Source organism: Manacus candei, unplaced genomic scaffold (assembly GCF_025592945.1).
Source record: "Manacus candei isolate 608988 ecotype Guabito, Panama unplaced genomic scaffold, ASM2559294v1 h1tg000047l, whole genome shotgun sequence".
Taxonomy (NCBI): domain Eukaryota; kingdom Metazoa; phylum Chordata; class Aves; order Passeriformes; family Pipridae; genus Manacus; species Manacus candei.
In genome coordinates this window covers 4,209,583-4,227,238 of record NW_026138095.1, presented here as the reverse complement: position 1 = coordinate 4,227,238, position 17,656 = coordinate 4,209,583, and the positions used below count along the sequence as shown (strand labels likewise).

The window sequence follows — 17,656 nt, the reverse complement described above, 5'->3', positions numbered from 1 at the left end:
TTTAAACATCACTCTCAGGTAGGTTACCTGTACTCAGAGTGGGATTTGAAGCTCAGCAGTCAGTCACCCACCCACTGACTTTCCCTGCTCCCTTGAGACCCGCTCTGGGATCCTGCCCATGGACACATCCTTGTTTCACCTGCTTTCTGAGCTGCAGGACAGCAGCAGCACAGCGTGAGTGACACCACCACAGACAGCACTGAGGCCGTGCTGCCATCCTGCACAGATGGGAGCTCTTCCACTGGCAAACTGGTGCATGTTCAAGCCCCGTAGAAAGAGATGGAATGACAGAGAAAAGCAAATTTTTCTCCTTTCCATGAATATACTTGAAAATACTCTGCAGTTGAAGAAAAATATGCCCCTCTCCCAGAGCATGTCTGATTTGACTGCCCATTGCTCTGCTGGGCACCTACTGACCTTGGCAGGGTCACAGGACTCGTGTTTGTCTAAAAAAGTAACCTCCTTGTGAACAGGCTCTTTGCTTTGGGAAACACAAAGCAGTCTTGTCTTCCAAGTGTCCAAGCCTTCTTTTCACGTCTGTTTAGTCCTTCAGTAGCATTTATTTTTGGCCTTGAGAGAAAAACACAACTCCACATTAAAGGGGTGGTGTCCAGTTAAACCCACAGGCTGCACCAACCCTTTGCTCCCCCTTTGCAGGGGAAGGCAGTGGAGGAGCCCAACAAAGAACAGGAGAAAACTCTATTGCCTGTTGGGCACAAAGCTGCTTTTGCTTTCGAGTGAAAAGGAGCAGAGCATCCTCAAAAACACAGAAAAACTGGCCAAACAGGCCAGAGCCTGGATGCCTGAGGCTTTTTAGTAATAGTAATAACAAGTCCAGGGGCCACATTTCCATTTGTCCTGGAAAGCCTTTCCAGCTAGGATTGCTCAGGGCAGGGAGACACCGATGTTCCACAGTGTTGTTCTCAGTTTGTGGTGGGTCTGACTCTGGCAATCCCAGACTTTAGCACATCACCTATGGGGGACACCAAACCAGAAACACAGCCTGTCCCACAGTGAGCACAGCCCTGCCAGCACTGCAGGACAAGGCTGTTGGTGCTGTGTGCGGAGCTGAGGAGGGGTTGCAGGTCACCTCTGCCTCCTGTGACCAGGCCAGCTGCACACACACCCCCTGCTCAAGGCCAGTGCTGAGCCACAGTGCTCAGGGGGTTGTGCTCACCTGTTTGACTCTGCAGAGCAGGGGAGTTCACACAGCCCGTGCCAGCTCTGTCCCCTCAGCTCCAGCAGAGACCTGTGACTGTGTGTGGCCCGAGGCAGCTGCACAGGGGCCGTCTAAGGGCTCACAAAGCTGAAGCCTGAGGCACGAAGTTCAAGGCAGAGGTCCTGTACAGGCAGTGTGTGTGGTCAAGACCTGCATTCCTTTGGGGAGAGGCAGAGGAGGAGCAGGACTGCATCAGGAGCTCTTTGGGCTGGATCTGCAAGAGGAAATAAGCTCAGTTTGGCCACAACTATGTTTTGGGCTACCCATCAGCATCCAGCATCCCAGGTCAGGGAGCTGTGCTCCCTCCTTTAGGACTGACTGAGCTGGGCCCCTGAGAACAGTGTCATGAGAGCACCCTGCTCTCCAGACCTACAGGACAGGGACCACAGCCCTGCCCACTGAAGCCGGGGGGACTCTGCCACAGGCTTGACTCACCCCTCTCCTGCAGCAATCCTTGATCTTGTAGGTCCACTGAATTCAGTGAAATTAGAGCCGTCAGGCCCTGGATGTCCATGAAGGCATGGCTGGGCCCAAGGAAACGGAGGTAGCAACTCCTGGCCATGATGGAAGCTGAAGTCCCAGGAAAGCCTGTGTCTGCCTCACACGGAGTGAATTAGGGAATATTAACAGCGCCTCACTCAGAGTAAGTGCTTCTGGATGCCTGGCTGACTTTGGCAAGGGGCACTTTGAGAAGGATAAAACTGCATTTTCATTGCTGAGAATCCTCCTCCAGTAATAAGATGTGCCCCGTGGGATGCTGGTAACATATTGGTATTGTCTGCAGAGTAGCTGGGGGCGAAGGGCTGACAGTGCTCAACCCTACACACGGAACACCCCTCAATGTCACCACCCAGACCCAGGATTTACAAGCACACAGGCAGCCACAGGTAGGCTGTCCAGCTGTCCTCCAATTACTCTGGGAATTTAGAAAAAAAAACCCCAACCCAAAGCCCTAAGTAATTTTGTATTCTTTCCTTTGCATATAAAACGTCATTAAAATAATTAGAAAAACAGATGCATTGTATCAGTAACTGACAAATTAAGAATTCAGTCATGGTTGTTCAGGAACCCACTGCCTCCTTGCAATACCAATAATGATTATTTATAGCCTGCTCTGCAAGGAAAGTGGTCCAGAAAAATAGAACTATTATAATGTGAAGCAGTCATCCCCAGAGAGGATTCTAGTGCAAGACGTAGCCGAGATCTCACACCATTTCCTTGTCTCGAATTATAAACTTTATTGTAAGCACTGTTTGTGTATTTTGTACAGAACGTCCTGGTTCCTCTATAACAAGTATCCATTTTATTCCTGCTGAATTTCATTGAACTTGCCCCTGATTTATAAGAGGCAGATCCATATTAGTGCTTTATAGAGTGATCTCTTAGCTGCCTATTCACAAGGCTGTGCAGCCTGGCAGAAGAATGAGCGGAGGGAATGAGCTGGGTGGCAGACGAGCTATTAGTCTGATGATATCACCATAGCATCTGGAGCAGTTACACGCAGCACTAACACAGGGGATGAGAAATCCTCTGCTCTTGAAAAGAGCTAACAAAGAAAACACACAGAGGGTGGGAGCTGTGGAAGAGCCACAGAACACAGAAGGAGCTGTACAATGTCACATCGCAGGAACTGAGAGAGGCAGGAGCAGAATCCTCCTCTCAGCCCTCTCCAGCTTCATGCTGCCTTTGCTTCTTCTGGTTCTGCATGTGGATGTGACAGATCTTTAACTGGATGTTCAATCCAGAAAAAGGAAATAAATTTTTTTCTCATTTGTCAAGAGAACCAGCTTTCTGCTAATTTTGCAAACAAATCCTTTCCCATGATTAATACCTGTCTCCTGTGCTCAAGACATCAGTCTCTGCTAATAAAGCAAAGTTCTCTTCTCAGAAAACGGTTCCCATTTTTTCTGCTAACATTCCTCCTCACAATTGCCCTTGTTTAGCCCTATGATAATTTTATGATGCACTCCCAACATAACTCACAGTGCTTCCTATTATTGTGTACCACAAGTGTTTACAGAGCCATTTTTGTGGCAGATACCAGCCCTTAGACATTCCACATTTCCTGTTTCACTGGAGCCAATCACTCACTGTTCAGTGCTGGGATGCAAGTCCCTAATTAATTTATACACAACGAAGCACTTCAGTCACTGCAATGAAAGTGTGGTGGAGAGCAGCCCATTGGTAAAAATTGGCTATCAAGCATGGACAAATTATTTGCTTTTCATGTTTCCATCAATATTAAGATTGATTAATCATCTTTCAAAAAACCCTTCCCCCAGCTGTGCCAAACTGCCTTTACACTTTTCCACTAGTGCTCTATGGGACACCTGGGCCAGTCTGGCTTCCTCTCACAGCAAGGAAACCTCTCTGATGTGCTGAGAAGAACTGGGTTTTCACCACCACAGGGGACTTCACAACTGGTCCAACCCCCCTCATATTCTCTTTATAGACTCAGAATATAATAGCCTGGTTTTAACAAAAAGAAATCAAGATTAAACTCAATATATTCTGAAGGAATGAAAATTCCTAGCAACAGCTGAAAGGGAAGTGGAATCTATAAATGCCTCTTTCATCTTTATCAAATTACTATTCAGTGCAGTTACATTTATTAATAACAACATTCCTTAAACCACATTGTAAAAAGCCATTAGCAAGAAATGCTTTAAAATGTTCAACAGGCTGTAACAGATGATTTATCAAAAGCTGAAACAAATACTGTGAGCAGAGTGGGCATTTTCATGGGCCACAAAGCTTGGCAGAGGGATGTTATGGTATGTTCAGAGATGGACGGTTTGCATGGCATAACTTAACTTTTTAATTCCATCACCTCCATTAGGAAGGGGTAACACCAGCTCATAGTGATCTTTGAGGTTTTTTTCATTTCACTTCTGTGTGTACTCACCCCTGAAAACGCTGGAGGGCATCTCAAAGTCATCACCTGTGGCATCTGTGACACGCTGAGGTACCAGAGTGCTCTGAATCAGGGTTGGAGAGAGGGAACCTGTGAGAGCAGATCTCTGCTCCCAGAGGAAACACCCTCTGACTGTCCCAAACCCTGACAAGGGGAGCCCTCTAAGGAGTTGTTTAACTGTCCCCAGGAGGGTCTGACCAGGGGGCAATCACCACATTGTTTTCCCTTTCAGCACACCCTGCATTGGCCCTGCAAGGTCACATATTCCCTTCCTTTGTTTCTTTACTTGTTTTTTCAAACACAGTGGGGATGTCGATCACTGTGAGTAATCACTGTGGAAGGGCTGGATATTGCCCCTGGATCCAGGTGATTCTGCCGGCATCGTCACGCATCAAACTGCCAGGCCCGACTAGTGTGCACACCCCACAACACTGAAGGTTTGCCCAGGTCCTGGGGGGATCATTCCAGAAGGACTGTGAGTTCTCTCAGTTGCTTCCAGCTTGCAGCAGAGAACAATAATGGCACAGACAGTCGGCACTGCTCTGCTCATTCCCCAGCCGTGACTGTGGCTATCGCAGCCTCCCGCTGCAGCAGTGTAAGGAGGGTTTTGATGACATTTTCTTTGTTGCTGCAGAAGGCAAAGCCTGAGTCAGGGATTACAGGGAGAGGGGGAAGGGGCAGGAGATGCAGTCACAGCCGGGGAGGGAGTGAAAAGGCAGCTCTGGGGTCTCAGTCCTTCTGGCTGCACGCGGGTGGCCGTGGGTGCATTTGGTTTTCACTCACCTGCTGACAGATCAGGTTCCCTCTCCAGAGTCGATAATTCCCTACATCCATAAAGAGATGCCTGAGGCAGGTCAGATGGTTTCTGAGGCAGATAACACAGTGCAGCCCAACTCCCTCTAGAGTGAGAAGCTCTCTGCACTGGAAGCTGTGTTTAATTCCCCCAGGCCGACAGACAGACCTGTGCCACACACCAGCCTCCCCCTCTCGTGTTCGGCCGTTCCCCCAGGGCCTTCCACTCAGGAGCACAAAACGGTGGCAGAACGAATTCGTGGCAGAATGTATCTTCTGTAATCACACACGAGCCAACTTGTTAGATCATTTTCTGTCCCAGCTGAGATTGCAGCTCTGTGATTACTTGTGACTGAGCAGAACTAGAGAACACACAATTACATGGGCCAGAGCACAGACAGCGGCGGCTACAGATGCTGGTGCTTAGCTGGGAAAGTGCAGCACATGGTGGGAGGGAGGGAGGGAAGGAAGTTGGAAATGAAGTGTACATTCCACCTCATCCCCACTGCAGAGCTTTGGGCTTCCAAGCTGGAATTTCTCAGGTGTAATGACAGATTGTGTGGCCTGAAACACCATAAGCTGTGTCAGTGCTCGAGCCTGGTGGGTTCAGCTTGCCCAGCCAGATGAAAGCAGCCTGGACTAACCCTGGTGAGACAATACTTGGCATCTCGCAGGCAAAATCATTCTTGGCTATAACATCCCCCTCCTGGTTCATTTTCTGTTTTTCTCTTGTTGACCTCCAGTGATGGAGGAAAGGGGCTGGACAGGGAAAGGAAAAAGAGAAGGCAGTGGATGGTGCTGTGAGCAGGAGAGGGGCCTGAAGGAATGGGAAAGAGAGGGAACAGCTGTGGGGCTGGGAGGGAAACAGAGACGGGGGAATGAAAGAGATATGCTTCCCCCTGGGGAGGATGGGCTGAGCTAGTGTGAACAAAAAAGGGCTAAAATGAAAGGGAGGAAACTAGAGAAGAGAAGAAAGATGGAACAAGGGAGATCACAGAAAACAACAGGAAGCAGCGCTAAGAGGACAGAGATGAAGGCTGGGGCGTGTTGGGGAAGAGCAAACAGAGAAAAAAACCTTCAGGAATATTGTGCAAAAGACAGAGGGAATTAGAAAAAAAGTCTGATGAAAATGCCAGCTACCCAGCTGGTGTAAGTGAAACTCCACTTACGTCAACACCACACCACTGATCAGCACCAGGGGAGGAGGTTTGGGGTTGTCTTTTAATTGCATGGAAAGGCTTTCAGCAATGCAGAACATGAACTTCAGCTCCCACTGAAGTCAGAGGGGTTTGGAGGTGCTTACAGCCACAGGAAAACAAGACCCAGCTTGATAAAGCCCATGAGACCAAGATGCCACGTTACGACCTTGAGAACAACCAGCCTTTACCTTGTCCGACTTCCAGCCCGAGTCCCAGGGTGATAACAGCAGCACGTGTGGGAAGGGAGCCCAGGGCAGCCTCAGACCTGCTCCAGGGACACTGCCCAGCTCTGCCCAGCTCTGCCCTGCACCACAGCAGCTTCTGCTTTGTTCTCCCCGATGAGCAGTGAGGTCCTTCATCCACATGTCTAAGCTTGAGTAGGGGTAAGAGGCATCCTCTTTGCTGGTTGGAGTGAAATGTTTGGCTTATTGGCACGGCTTGTTTAATTTGGCTCTTAGTGCTCAGTCAGTGTTATTAGAGAAAGCAATAAAAACGCATTAAATATAAGGAACTACATTAAAACAACATGGAGTTTGCAATGCAAACCAAAAAAAGCCAGGGGGCTGAGTATGGAGACTGCCATTCCCTCCTTCAATCATCCTCTTCTCCGTGAATATGGAGAGTGTTTGAAGGGGTGGAGGGCCCAGTGGTCACCACACATCAGATCTGGGAAGTGTCAGACCTGTGTCCAAGGCTGGCTCCTTCCCCAGTGCCAGGGTGGCTGCTGAGGGCAGAAGTGGGAGCAGATATGTCACTCTGGTGCAAGGTGACAATTCAGAAGTACTGAGCTCCCAAAACCGAAGCTCCTGTCAGAGTTTTGCTTCAGTGAAATCTCCCCAGAGGCAACAAGTGTTCATCTTCAGCTTCATATCCCTCTCCCATCTATATAAACCAACATTAAAGAGAACTCTGTATCCCACTGCATTTTCCCTCTCCAGGTTTGCAGATCATGTGCCATCTGTCCCCAACCCCCTGGATGGCAGCAGGCGCAGAGAGTGACACACGGGGAGCAAACACTGGCAATGGAGATGTCACCACTCCAGTGGCAGCAGCTGGGACCTGAGTCAGCCTCCCAGGCTGCCATCACTGACTGGATTGTCACAGATGCTGGCATTAACTGGTCATCTTCCAATCCTAATTCACCTCACAGCACACCTTCCTATGCTGCTGTGGCTCATTCGATGCGTTTCAGCTCTTCCACTGCTTGTTCATGGCTGCTTCTCCTCCACCTCTGCAGTCCTTTGCAAACCTCAAGGCCTGTTTCACACCATCACCTCTCCTCAGGGTTTAGCCTCAGGTTAGTCTCAGCCTAACCCCTGGTGTGCCACAGCAGCCCAGCTGGCACCACACAGCCCCTGGGCTCTGCAGCGGCTCTGCCTCACTGCCAGCTCTGCTGGGGAGCAAGACTAGGGATGCCATCCCTAGGGATCACTGCCCATGTCAGTCAGACAACAGTTAAAGCACAGTTCTGATTGTCTTTGCCCACCACATGCAGCCTGGCTGTGCTTTTAGTGGCGTTGACCAAGAGTTGCTGCCTGCAGCAACATGGAAGATGTCGTCTCCTCTTTCCCTCCAGCAAGTGGCTCTAGAAAGACTTTGAAATGCTGCAAACAGCCCCTACACATCCCTGCTGAGCCCCTTTCTGACTGAGTTCTTACACTTGTCATGTTTTTCCATCATTTTCTTTTGACCATATAATAAAGGTCAGATCCCACCAACACCACAGGGAGGGACTAAGCGACGTCAGAGATGACACGTCTGTCACCTCCCCAGGCTGGTGCTCGCTGCTCTAGCCCAGCTTTTGCAGCTCAGTCAGATTTCCTGGTTTCTGTTTGGCCTTGATACAGGACTCCTGAGGCCCTGGGATCTTTAATCTGCCCGTTTTATTAACTGATCTGAGGCACAGCTGCATCCTCACATTTCTTGTGCACCATGAAAACCACAACTGCACGTTCTGTTTGGGCAAACGGAGAGGTGACTGTTCTAAAGCCTGGAATTCCTAAGGAAACAAAGTTTTACGTATGATCACTCTCTGTGTGTTTGTGTGTGTGTGAGTAGTTCTTGAACGTGTCAGACAATTTCAACATGGCAGAGGAGAGGATCTCTCAGAGCTCTGAGGCTCCCAGAGGTGCTCTGGAGGGGACAGATGAGGGTACAGACACCATTAGTATTCCCTGAGGAAAAGGCTCCCTGCACACCAGACAGAGGAGACGCCACAGGGGTGAACGCTGCTCATTAGACCTGCTGGTCATGAAAATGTTCCTTAACAACCTCAGTGTGCCTGAACGTCTCCTGCCAATCCTGCTGGAGCTGGGCCCTGCACAGCTGTCACATTCACAGCTTTCCTCACTCACCTTGCCCCTCACCCCCAAGTCCAGGTGAGGAGGGTGCCTGAGTGCCACTGCAAAATGGGCAAGGGAGGAAACAGCAGGAGGATCCAGGCACAAGAGGAGGTGCAGCAGGGCGAGCGCTGTCCCTCGGCACATCCATTGTTCCCTGGTGGAGCAGTTTGGAGAGAGGGGTGTAAATGACAGGAACTGGATCACTGGCTTGGGCAACGTCAGCACGTCCCTTCGAGGGCATTCACTCCCCCTACACCATGAAACGAGCAGTTATTATTTAACAGCAGACCTCACAGGGAGGAATGTTTGTCTGTATTCATGACCTCTAACAAGTGTGGCAATTGTTTACTATACTCTGAGCTACCCAGCAGTAGCTATAATGTAATAATTATAGAGAAACCTTCCTAAAAATATATTTCTGACGCATCAGCAAAACTCCAGCTGGCACTGAACATATGAGTTCAGCCCAATCTGAGAATGAGATCGTGCACTACATTTTGTGCAGCTGTGTAAAGCCTCCAGTGAGGAGCTCTGCAGTGATGGAGGGAAGGACAAGAAGCAGCACAGAAGAGCCACAGGTTCCTTTCTCCATGGTCAGTGACAACAGAAAACACCAGGCCCATCTTCAAGCTAAATAAACTGAGATTTTGAAAATCAGAACATCAGCATTTTCTAATCTGGGTACTGACTTGTTGGTGTCTGGTTTTAGAGGTTCAGCCTGAGTCCAGGCTTTGCTGGCATTTTTCATGGAGATGATTCATTATTATCATATTATTTCATCCACACACACTAGAATAGCATCCTGAGCATCCTGCAAGGAGCAGCTCTTCCTTGTGCTCAGTGTTAGTGAACTCCAGCTCCTGTTCTTTGAAGAAGGATCTACAAGGGCCTCAGATGCTGCTGCCTTGTAGCAGAACCCCCAAAATGTCACCCTCTTGGCTCTGGCAGTTGGACCAAGGCTGACCCAACCCCATCACTGCTGTTTCAGCTGAGCAGTGTGAAGGGCAATGCCAGGGCACAGGTGGTTGTTTTCTTCTTCCAGCCCTGTTGCAGTGCAGCACATGCCTGGAGACAAGCTGGATTCTTCAGAGATACTGTGGGACCCTGATAGCCCCTAAATGCTTCTGTGTCTCAATTTCCTCACCTGCAAAAAAGGCCAAGATGAAAAACCCTCAACCGAGAGCTTTGTTCAGGTTTGGAAAACAATTTTAGCACCTCGAAAGAAGGTTTCTCTGGAAGCCCAAACTGCAATTTATTGCTTCAATTAAAAAAGTGTGTGTTTTACAATCCACAATCTGTTTACACTTCTTATAGCTGTCTCTCTAAAAAGAACTCAGCTCTGGTAGCTCATGGATTTGGCACAGCTTGTTGGATAAGCAGGCTCACCAACCCTTCCAGGACACACAGTGCTTCTGTGTAACTTTGCAGGCTGTGTTTGACTTGTCTGAACTTGAACAGTCACCACTGATTGATTGGCTTCTAAAAATACCCTCCCGCCATGGTTCGAAGTCTGGAGAGCTCTTGTTGATTTAGATGGAGACCTTCTCGCTGGTCAGAGGCTCAGACAGACATCTGACACCGGGCTGTGCTCCCTGCTCCCGCCCCGGGAGACCCGGGAGCACCTCCTCATTCCAATCTTGTGTGGGGCATGGCAGTTCATAATCATTTTGTCAACCGAAGATTTCCTTTTATTTCTACAACATCCTTCCTTCTGCGGCACCCACAGAAAGCAGCGCCCTCGCTCCGGCTCTCCTGCGCCGAACGACCCACACTCCTCTGGTCACTCCTTGTGAGCATCACCCATTGTCCCCACCCCCTTCTGAGCTCCACTTTGGATTTATCCTCCCCAAGGACGGATGATGAGAACTGACCATGACTTCTGAGGTGAAAGTTCAGCTGTTCCTTGTGCAGTGGCAGAAGAGCTTCCCCATCTTTCTTGGAAACAGCTTGCCCGATAAACCCGATGATCTCATTTGGCTTTTGTGTTCAGTTTTAAAAGGGGTATAAAGCAGGCTCTCCAGTATTTCACTTCATTTTATTTTAGTGTTTGTTATCTGGAAAGAAGAGGGTAGTTAAACTGCCTTTTTAATTAAATTCCTTTAAATCTTCGAAAACAATAAAGAAAGAAAGATAGCAAACAAAGTCAGACAGAAGAATTACCATGTGTATTACCAGAGATGTTTTTTCCCGTAACACATTTATATATAAATCTCTTTTCCAAAAACTTGCAACATTTCTCAGTTGCTCAGTCTGTCTCCTGGGTAACTTGACACCTCACAAGAGGAGCCTTGTGCCTCTGCTCTTTAGTGGGACATGAGTCTTAGGAACTCTATTGAAATTCTCCTCTAAAGAGAGAGTATTCCTGGTTTCTTGAAGGTGAGAAGAGCTTGTGGTACTGGATCCTTCTCCCTTTGCTTCTCTCCATCTTCACACAGCTTATGAAAATCAAAGGCTCTGAGCAGCAATCGCTTCATTAACCAGTGGTCCCTTTGGGCACACAGACTCTTCCTATAGGTCTGGGAAAAGCTTCTAAGGATTTACACGAGCAAAGAGAGAGTCAATGGGCTTGGGTTTGCTGTAAAAAGGTTCAAACCTGCAGTGCCAAATGTTTAGAGCTCCCAAAATTAAGGTTGGGAAACAGTGGCTTAGCTAAAATAACCCGACAAGGGTCCTGTGCTGTCAGCACAGCATCTACAGGATGGGATCCCACTGCATGTGGGAGAAAGAGGGTCTGTCAGGCTCAGACCCACCATCCAATCAAGTCCATGGTGCAATAGTTCTGACCATGATGAAGACATCTGAGCACAGAGCTCCATCCTGCCACATCCCATGTCTCAGTGTGGCGGGAGTGTTATCCCAAGGGATCAGGGCAGCTGGAAGCACCAGTTTGACCAAGCTTGTTGTCTGCCACTGCTCTGCTGGTGACAAGTAGCACAGAGTGGATGTAAAACACAGTAGATTATTGGCACTTGAACTCTAAAATCTTTAACTCTTAAAGTCTAAAAATTCATGACATTAGGACTGGAATGTGTTTGCTGTTTTCTCTGGAACTGGGGAATTGGGAAGCTGTTGGTGTGCAGGCTGCTCTGAGGGAACCTGTGCAGTCCCAGGCACTGCACTGCTCAGTCAGTACTGCAACAACACCTCACAGCTCTCTCCAAAACCAGACCTTTGTCTCCAAAACCAGACCTTTGTGGTAGCCAGTGCTACTTTAATGCCCATTCGGCCTTTTTAATGTACAGGTATCAGAAATGTGACCACTGGGTATTGAGGGCCACTCCACTGGCTACCAAATGGCTCTCCAGCATTGCTTGCTGCTTGCCCTTTAGTAATATCTACTTTATTTTCTCTACAACTTGCTTGATTTCTTTTTTTTTTCTTAAATAAGGAGACAATGCTTTCTGTGTCTCCTTCCTCAGACACCACTGCTCTCCCAGGGACCTCTCAAACACCAAGGCCAGAAACCAAGTCCAGGAATTGTAGGTTGCAGTTAATCTAAAATTGGTGACTTGTCAATTTTAATAGTTTTAATTTCCCAACTGTCTGCTTGGGTTACACACATGAAACTTTTAAATAATATGCCTTCTCTGTCTCCCCACATAGAAAACCACTGTGTTCCCCTGTTCTCCATAGACTATGTGACCTTTAGCTGCTCTCCCTTGCTTATCAAGTCAAGGAATTCATTCAGCTCCTCAGCAACCCCAGCCACTGACTCTCCATTCACATCCCTCTGAAGGCCCCACCAGCTCCTCCATCGGTTCAGAAAGATTTATACTTGTGTGCCCCTTCATATCCTTCCTCCTCCAGGCTTTGATTTACCCTCGTGGCTTCCTTATCACTCAATAGCACTTCCTACATGCTTGTCTTTACAGCTTCTTGTTTTCTCTCTTTGAAATCACCAATGAGTTGTGTTTCCTTAATGGCACTGGGAAGAATTCTCCCGGCACAGAGGCCTTTGCAAGGGGCTGTGCAAACCTGAGCTCCCGTGGAACACAAATGGCATTTTGCTCCTGACGTTGGCCCTGAGCACAGGAAGGACTTTCAGGCCCTACCAAACCTCCTTACGCAGTTCTCAGCCCCTTGCCTGCTTTTACATTTCCTGTGCATTCACTGAGGGAAAGCTCTGTGCCCTCCATGAGGCAGGAGGAAATATGACCTTTTTCTTCTGTTTTCTCAGTGCCCCCTCCACAAAGAGCCACCCCAGCCCAGCACCCCTTTCCCTAGCACAGACAGTGCAGCCACAGCTGCAAAATTCTGCTCTTCAGTTTCTCCCCTCCTGGCTTTTGTTTGATTTGTTACACAGTTTGTGTTACCCTGTTAAAGAAAGGGGACTAATGGGAAAACACAAGGTCATGCTGGGGAGGACAGTGGCTGGGGCGACCACCACCCTAAGGATCCCCACTGGGGACTCCTGGAATCACAGGTGCACCAACCTGGAGCAGAATGATGGACCAAGGAGAGCCACAGACCCCTCAGTGCTCAGCTGCTCGTTGGCCAGACCCGAGGTTCGTGTTCCTCACCTTTGACCTCAGCCTTTGAAGTCACTTCCACATTCGCTCTCCTACTCCTAAATACTCCCCTCTGCAGGGATTAAAGCTGGCAGTAAAACATCTCACAAATGTTTATGATCCCAATTACACCTGTTCCTACAAGGATTTCACAGTCGATTGAGTCGCATTATTCTTCTCATATTTGCCTTTCCTGCCCTGGTATCCAGATTTCCCAAGCACACAAACCCAGTGAGAGTCCTGGCAGGTTACGAGTTCAGAGTATTCCTTAAATTGTTTTAAACTCAAATCCTCACCAAGTGCAGATATGCCAGTCAGGCAGATAATGAGATATCTTCAATCAGCTGCAAAAAAAGCAGGAATGTTTCCTGCAAGCATTGCCTCTGTGAAGGACTGGGATGTGTATGGCCAGGAACTCCACAACTGCTGTAATTTTTAGATCAATTTTACCCAAATAAAGGCATTCCTGCTTTACACCACACAGCTTTGATCCTTTAAGGGGAAATCTCAGCTACCAGTGTGAGTTCATACTGATCTGGACACCAATACTCAAACATTCAAGAGGCTGGGCAGAAAAGCAGGGGGAAATTTTAAGCTTTTTTTTGGCATTTACTCAGCCTGAATTTCCCAATAGGAAAACAAAAGCTCGGCACTTATGGGTGAAATTCCCCTCTGACACAGTAAGGCCTTTTAAATGGGAGCTAAGGCAGGCACAGGCCATTTGCAGTTAGACCCTACAAAGTCTAATAGGAAAAGAATAGGAAATAGAGCCTTTGAGAGCCCCCTAGTCCCATCAAAATCACCTGGAAATGCCGGGTGCTGTAAGGAGAGGAGAGTCTTGACTTGTCAAATATTCCTGGCCAGAGCTCAATTTCAGGTACAATCACTCACTGCCAATCAACTTTCAACCCCTTTTCTCCTGTAACCTACTTCAGCTGTTAGCACCAGGCAGCAATAAAACCATATCCAAGCTCACTGAGAAATCATATTGAAATGCCTTCGTGCAAACAGTTCCATATCCTGCACATCAGACTGCCCGTGGGAACATCTTTCAGATTTCCAGTGTAAAAACATTTTTCCAGTAGGAAAAATCAAGTGCTACAGTAAAGGCTAATCTAATAATTATGTTCACAAGGATCACTCCCCACCTTCGAATGTCCATGAAGTTGCCACAGAGGTACCACAGTTACATCCTCCTCTAGTTCTAAGGAAAATACAGCTTATCTCTTCCACTGGGATTCCCAATGTTCAGTAGTTACAGCTCTGTCCTAAAAGTCTAATTACACAACGCAGTAAAAATAGATGCAACACGAGCACTTACAAAAATGTACTGCAATGTCAAACAGCACTGCCAAAAAAACACAATGGCAGGCCTTGGTCCTGCAAAGCCCCACATGCAGTCACGCTGCTTTTTCACACATTTGGAATAGCTTTTCTAAAATCCATGAGCTATCCATAACAGGCAAGGCCTTTTGCAGGACCAGAGGATTCCTTTCCTTGTTCTACCGGTGGAAAATTAGACCTGCTCACTCCTATATAACCTCTTTCAAATAATATTGAATTACCTGCAAGTTGCTAAAATTAGACTAACAAATATATTACTCTGTAGCCAAGCTGATAAAATGTGACTGTTTACATATGATTTAATCCTAGAACTAAGATTAAAGACTACTTCAAACAGAGCCTTTACCCACTGCACTATGTCACATAAAATTCTGCTCGGTTTCAGCGGAGCTGAGAATGACTTTAACAACCTTGTTAATCACAGATTAAGAATGGAAAGGATCCTTCTTGGCACCAGGTGTGCCATTAATAACGAGTGGGGGTGCAGGGGAGCCGCAGAGTGACCTCGCCGAGCGCCAAGGAGAAGCTTGGAGGGCTGGAGCTGAGCCATGGCCCGAGCACAGGCACGGCCGGGCCCCGCAGCTCCCGTGCCTCCCCCGGCACAGCAGCCCCGGGGACAGGGGACAGGGGAAGGGGACAGGGGCTCCCGGGCCCTGCCCGCCCTCCCCTCTCCCCTCGTGTCTGTCTGAATTTCTGCAAGCCTACCCTGGAGCCGTTTGAAAGCTCTGCAGCTGTCCCTGGGAATCTGAAATTTCCTAAATCAGTGTTTTCTAGCCCTAATGAAGTCCCCTCCCCTTTTGGTGGTTTGTGCCCTGGATGAAACATGGCATGAGACTGGTGTTCCTCAGAACACCTTTCCCTCAGCAAGGGCACTGCAGGCAAGTCTTTAAAGGCACGTTCAAATCCTTGTCCAGCCCAGCACTGCAGAGGTGCTGGGGGAGGCTGAGCACAGGCAGCTTCCCGTGTGGCACAGCCCGTGGAGCTCCTGCCACCCTCCTCTCCTGATCCCACAGGTAACTGCCCCGTGCTCCCCAAGGCTGGGCTCGGGGCCAGGCACCTGGGCCCTTCCCACGGCAGCACCTCCCCTGGCCATTCCCTCCAGGATCTCCTCTGCAGTGCTCCACGGGGCTGGAACAGCCACCCTGTGCCCCCCAGCTCTCCTCCCGAAAGCACTTTTCTGCTGGGATGGGAAATCAGCCCCTCTGTTTGGGCAGTGTCTGGTCCACAAGCAGGCCCTGTCACTGAACCAGATGTGAGGGACAGGTGGCTGGAGTGGGGAGAAGGTCCAGACCTGCAGGACCCCGAGCCCTGAGTGAAGCCCTGCGAGGTCCTTTCCGCTCACCCCAGGCAGAGTGCCAGCACCACAGGCTCTCCCGACCCCACCAAACCACACAGGGAGAAGGGAAAATCTGTTCCCCATTAAACATATCTAATGATCATTTTTAAGTACAACCACAAAGGCTTTGCCTGAGCAAAATTCTCATCTGTACCTCCCATGCAGTCCCAAGGTCCCCCAAAATGGATCAGAGAGACTCTGCACTCCAGAATACTCTGGTTTCAAGAGCTGTCCCGTGCACAAGCACTGGGCAATGACAAGTTTTTCCACCAGCAATCCACTACAGAAACTTTGCAAGCCTATCTTTTGGGTTTTAGCTCTTGCTCTGCAAAATCCAGGTCTGTATGGGCAGCACAGAGCACACTGGGGTGGTGCCCAGGGATCTGGGTGGCATTGCCAGCCACAGCACAGTCAGCCTGACTAACCACCTACAGGTGAATTATCTCCCAGATGTTGCAGGCAAGACAGAAAATACAGAGAGGATGGACATTTCTTTCCCTGGGATCTTCTTAGAAGATGTTTGCCATAAATCTCTTGAAGGTAAGAAGCAGAAGAAAAGATCTGGAATCCTCCCTTGTGCTGTGCAGAGAAGATAAGCTGTGATTCAGCACGAAAGCCCTTCTGAGTTTTTCCCAGTTCCCATTACCACAGTGCCCAAATATCCCATTGTGAAACAAAGTCTCCCCCAGCGAGGTGCAGTGCCAGCACACAAGAAACATCAGGGGGTTTACAAAAGAGAAGAGCAATCCTGGCGCCTGATCCTCTGAAAACGCTGTGCAGCCGACCTTTGAAAGGCAATTCCAAAATCCCTCTCATCAAAACAGAGGCTCCTAAAATCACTTCTCACATTTTATAATGTTGGTCAGATCACTGCCCTGACAGTTTTGCAGTGAAATTCAAGATCATGATCCGTATTCCACAGCCTTTACTCGGCAATTTACTCCATCTTAGGGCCCAGGCGATTGCAGAGAGCATGCACACAATTCTCTTCCCACTTAAATTGCATGTGGTTTGCATTGTTTAGCTTTTTATTGTATATTCTGTGCTATTAATGCCTTGTGTTTTTATAGCATCTCCCAGGTGAAGGACTCAACACACTTAGAAAGGTAAATGCAGCTGAAGAATCCCACCAAGTCTGGCAGAACCCCCCACTCTGTAGCTGCTTTGACAACTTTGTCTTGTAGCTGCTGAGTGGTGCCTTTCTGCTCCTGCAGGAAGCTTGTGTTCCTCTGCAAACGGCTGCCAAGCTGGTGCAGGACCAGACTAGTTTGTCCCTGCAGTTCCCCTGGCAGGCGCTGGGATAGTGACTGAGCTCTCCACCCTTTCCACAGAGCCAGTGCCTGCATGTACTGACTTCCTTGGGAAGCTCTGGGAAAGAGCAGAGCTGAAAAATCCACTGCTGTGCAGCCAGCCCTGATCCAGCTCTTCCTCCCCTGCAAGTCCCGAGGGCTTCACCAGAATGCTGCTGTCAGTACCAGGAAAAAAGGGAATTCTGCTGAAGGTGCCAAGACTGAGCGTGCTGACAGTGGTATTTTCTTTGCCCAGAGCTGCCATGTGTTCAGGTTTTCCTGGATACTTCTTTTTTTTTTCCCATACAAATGGTGCACAGCAGAAGTAGAGGACTTCATACATCCGCTGAAAAGTCGGAATTTTCAAAGGGAAGCAGAGATAAGCAACTGCTTGTCTAGGGTTCCTGGATATCCAGCAGCCAAGTTGGGAGTAGCAATTGCTGGGCTTTTGTCACACACACAGGGATCAACTCTACAATACACATGACCCTGGAGATCTGAGCCTGCTCTGTGCTTCTACAGCAACCCCAGTGCCTGAGATTCCCTGATCAGTGGATCAGCTGAACACACACGCCCGGATGCTTCCTGCAAATGCTGCACTCACTGTACCAACAGACAGATTTCTGCAGGGAAATATTTACCTCAACTTGGCTTTTAGCAAGTCTTCTTGTACCTCAGCAAATCAGTGGGATGCTGTCACCAATCTACAACGT

The 17,656-nt window shown here is 48.7% G+C and overlaps 1 protein-coding gene across 2 annotated transcripts in view; it reads right to left on the bottom strand.

Moving 5' to 3' along the window:
- Positions 1 to 460: 460 nt before the first annotated feature.
- Positions 461 to 17,656, bottom strand: part of COPRS (coordinator of PRMT5 and differentiation stimulator) — a 138,437-nt gene continuing 121,241 nt past the window's right edge. The window contains exons 5-6 of one of the 2 annotated variants that reach the window (XR_007906342.1): positions 1,178 to 1,433; positions 461 to 570 (exon numbers count right to left, since the gene is read on the bottom strand). The gene's annotated coding sequence lies outside the window, so the exon portion shown is untranslated. Of the gene's footprint in view, positions 571 to 931; positions 974 to 1,177; positions 1,434 to 17,656 lie in introns of those variants that run through there. The other variant, XR_007906343.1, reaches the window with a different exon arrangement.